Raw genomic sequence first — 4,054 nt, forward strand, 5'->3', positions numbered from 1 at the left:
CCCCGTCCACAACAAGAACAAGGACAAGACGAAGAAGGAGAAGGCGCCTGTGACGGTGGAGGATGAACGACGATGCGAGGAGGTTGCGCAGCTTTTGTTGGAGGGGAAGAAAGGGGAGGAGTTGGCTGCTGCTGTTAGGGATTTGGATAGTCGTTCTGATTTCACCAGGGCGGGTTCTGGTTCTGGGTTGTTTGTACACCAGCAACAACAACCACTATAAAAGACTACATGAATTCATATGAATTGACCATGAATTCACTTGAATTCATGTGAATTGACATTGAATAGTTAATAGAAGATAGACTATAAACACTCCAAAAGACTATGAAAGTCACTACAAAACATTGGAATAAACTACATGAATTCATATGAATTGACATTAAATAGTTAATAGACACTAGAAAAGACTACAAAAGTCACTACAAAACATTGGAATAGACTTCACGTTCAATAGATAGACTACAAACACTATAATTGACCATGAATTTATTTGAATTCATGTCAATTCACATTGAATTCACATAAAAACCAAAAAAAGTTAATCAAAACATCAGAATTGACTACACAGTCAATAGATAGACTATACACACTAGAAAAGACTACAAAAGTCACTACAAAACATCGGAATAGACTACAAACCCATAGATAGACTATAAACACTACAAAAGACTACAAAAGTCACTACAAAACATTGGAATAGACTTCACATTGAATTGATAGACTACAAACACTATAAAAGACTACATGAATTCATATGAATTGACCATGAATTCATTTGAATTCATGTGAATTGACATTGAATAGTTAATAGACACAACGGAATAGACTACAAACTCAATAGATAGACTATAAACACTCCAAAGACTACAAAAGTCACTACAAAACATAATAGACTTCAAGTTTAATAGACAGACTACAAACACTATAAAAGACTACATGAACTCACATTGAATTCACATAAAAACTACAAAAAGTTAATAGAAACATCAGAATTGACTACAAAGTCAATAGATAGACTATTGTGAAGCGTTCACTCTGAACTTCTCGCATTGCTGAAGCCAAGAGGGAAGGAGGAGGCAAGAATGGGTGGATCTGGGATCAACACCCATGAGTGAGCAATGAGCAGTTACAAGATACTTAGCTGGCCCAACATGATTATGCATACTGTAGGAAATAAAGATATACAAAGCACTACATGTAGTGCAAGAGGATGGCAAGACTGCTGACAAGCTGGTGGTTCAAGACAAAAGATCAATATATTATGTAAGATATCCAAATCTAGCTATATACCACTGTTTGACTATGGCCTCTGGGCATTCCCTTCCAATCCTATATCACAACTATACACACTAGAACAGTCTATAAAAGTCACCACAAAACATCAGAATAGACTACAAACCCAATAGATAGACTTTAAACACTCTAAAAGACTACAAAAGTCTGTAGAAACACTGGAATAGACTACAAAAGTCAATAAAAATCCTGTACTTTACCCTCCCCAGCTTAATCCATATGGAATCCATGGAAGAGGGGATGGATTCCAGAAATTCTAGATGGACTCCATGGAAAGGCTGATGGACTCCATGGAAAGGCTGATGGACTCCATACTTTATACATACTTCCTGGGATGGAATCCATACTTTCTGGGGATGGACTCCATACCTTTGGGGGATGGAATCCATACTTTTTTCACTAACTTCCATACTATTTCCATCCTGGAATGGTCATGGAATCATGATTCCCATACTCAAATCCATATGGAATAAGTTCAAACTACAGTTAGAACTACCTACATAAATTACATACATACATTTATTTAAGGTAGACGACAACCATATCCTTCCAACGTCACGTGCACAGCGTGACATTTCCATTTTAAGCCTCAATTACACAGATAATGTCCTAGAATATTTTGAACATGAATCGCAGCTAATCGGAAACCATAGAACTGAGCCGAATGTAGATTTCATGGAGCACAAAAAAAATTAAAGCAGTAAAACGAAATTTGAGGGAAAAGAAACAAAAATACTTCACGACACGTCAATTTGAAGGCACACGTGCAAATCCTCTTCATTAGGCCAGAACCATGCCTAAGCAAAGCAATTATCTTCAGTACAGAGCATATAACTTACATAGAGGTGATAAAACAACAAAAAGCTAAAACTACAAAGGAGAATGAGGGGATTCTATTTCTATTTCTGGGTGTTCAATTACTCAAGGACGCGTCTTAACTAACAAATATCAGAGAACAACAACCCCCGCAAGATATAAAACCTTTAGGAATTCATTATAGTCAATTTTGGATCGAAATTTCGATGCAACGAAGGCTTTTGACGGTCAATCTGAGCTTCAGGAACGGTGACCGAACCTACCATAGTATCTTCGTATCTCCTCCCCCAATTTTCATTCTCCTACTTTATAAATTTGTATATATCTTTAGAGCACTAATTCTAATAGTTCTATGGTCGTCGATTTTCCCTAACTTTATGCACAGAATTGTTATGGCCTTTTCTTTGACTTTTCTCATTTCTGTTTGCCAAAAAAGGAGTGTTATGTCATGTCACAGAGGGTTGGTTGTGTATGGTTGTCGTCTACCTTAACTACCTTCAATGTGAAAGGGAGGGGGGAGTGGTGAAGGAGTAATGAAGGGAGGGAGAAGTGATGGAGGGGGGGGGGAGGTGTGTGAGAGGGTGTGATGGACAGTGATGGAGGAGGGAGTGGTGGGGATGGGGTTTAAGAAGGGAGTGAGGGAGGGGGGAGGGGGCAATGGGGGAAGGGAGAAGATGAAGGGAGGAGCAATGGGGGAAAGGAGACAATGAAGGGAGGACGAGCTTACCTATTACCCATGTCCGTTCATGCATGTCTTCATTTGTGGGTGTCATGTCCTGGGTACTTGGCATTCAGGGTGGGCGTTGTCAGTGGGCGCTTGTCGTTTGTGGGCATTGTCGTGGGCAGTGGATGGTTTCAGGGGCGGTGGACTTGTTTTGTGGGTGGTGGACGTTGTTGTTGTGGGCAGTGGACACTTTTTGTGGGCGGCGGACATTTTTTGTGGGCAGTGGATGTTGTTTTGTGGGTGGTGGATGTCGTTCATGGGCGGTGGGCAGTGAATGTCATTAGTGGTGGGTGTACATCCTGGATGGTGAGTGCCATTTGGAGGTCTTTACCATCCCCCATAAGTTCCGGCGGATTCCAAGCGGAATGTCGGAATTCCATGGAATTCCGACGGAAACTAGTTGGCTGGAGCCTCAGCCATTCTGGTTTCCAATTCCATGGAAATTCCAATGGAATCCGGTGGAAATGGTCGGAATCTGGGAGCCTCCCAGAACAGTTTCCATTGGAATTCATTGGAATTCCAACCAGATTCCATGGAATTCCAATGGAAAGTATATTCCAGTCAAATTCCAACAGATTCCGAGAGATTCCAATGAATTCCAATATTTGTTGTTGTTATTATAATATATATATAAATATCTGGATGCATGAGGATTGAACTCTAGCCTCAGGAAATCTCACGTGAACACTGAGCAGCAATATTTCCACTACACCATATGGCTGTTAAAAGCCTACCAACATTTATTCTATATAACCCATCCTCATGCCCACCTTCCTAAACCAGTCATGGCATTCGCCGGCGTCACCATCAGCATCTGTTTTGCTGTCAACCACAACCACCACCACCATCACCGCGACCAGCACGGTCACCTCCCACCACACCCACACAGCATACGACAACGAGACAGCCACATGTCAACCGACGACGTCAACAAGCCCACTCCCTTTTCCCTCCCCCCTCCCTTTTCTCTCCCCCTTCCTATTTCCTCCCCCTTCCTTTTCCCTCCCCTTTCCTTTTCCCTACCCCTTCCTTTGTCCTCCCCCTTCCCTGTCCCTCCCCTCCCTCTCCCATCCCTTTTCCCTCCCCCTTCCCTGTCCCTCCCATCCCTCTTCCCTCTCCCATCCCTTTTCCATCCCCCTTCCCTTGTCAATTCCCTATTTCTTGTGCCCCCCCCCCCCCCTTCCCTTTTCCCTCCTCCTTTCCTTGTCAATCCCCCCTTCC

Source organism: Laccaria bicolor, genomic scaffold, assembly GCF_000143565.1.
Source record: "Laccaria bicolor S238N-H82 LACBIscaffold_15 genomic scaffold, whole genome shotgun sequence".
Classification (NCBI taxonomy): Eukaryota; Fungi; Basidiomycota; class Agaricomycetes; order Agaricales; family Hydnangiaceae; genus Laccaria; species Laccaria bicolor.